This window comes from Apaloderma vittatum, unplaced genomic scaffold (genome assembly GCF_000703405.1).
Source record: "Apaloderma vittatum isolate BGI_N311 unplaced genomic scaffold, ASM70340v1 scaffold30486, whole genome shotgun sequence".
Classification (NCBI taxonomy): domain Eukaryota; kingdom Metazoa; phylum Chordata; class Aves; order Trogoniformes; family Trogonidae; genus Apaloderma; species Apaloderma vittatum.
The window spans coordinates 35,609-35,954 of record NW_009723991.1 but is presented as its reverse complement, the minus strand read 5'-3'; positions in this window follow the sequence as shown (position 1 = coordinate 35,954).

Below are 346 nucleotides of genomic sequence, written 5' to 3'. Positions count from 1 at the left end.
ACGATGGGAACAGGGTGTAACTGTACATTGTTAGTTGCACCACAGCCGGGGACAACTCCTGTGCGGAAGAGTTTGCAATGAGAGGAGATAGGGAAGGGGAGGACAGCAGGGATCGCACTGGTTTTGTAGCGAGGGACTGACACGTACCCTTTTGCCAGAGGTCTCGCGCGTCATCCGTGGCTCAGCTGCGAACCGTAGCCGCTCCTCTTCAGCCCTCGTCATGCGGCTCAGCTGCCCCAGAGCGGCCTGTGCTCTGTAGCCCGGTTTTTAATTGGTTTGAACAGTGCTGGAATCTGCTTTCTGACCTGGGAGCCAGAAGCAGCAGCCAGGGGGGGCTGAGCGATGG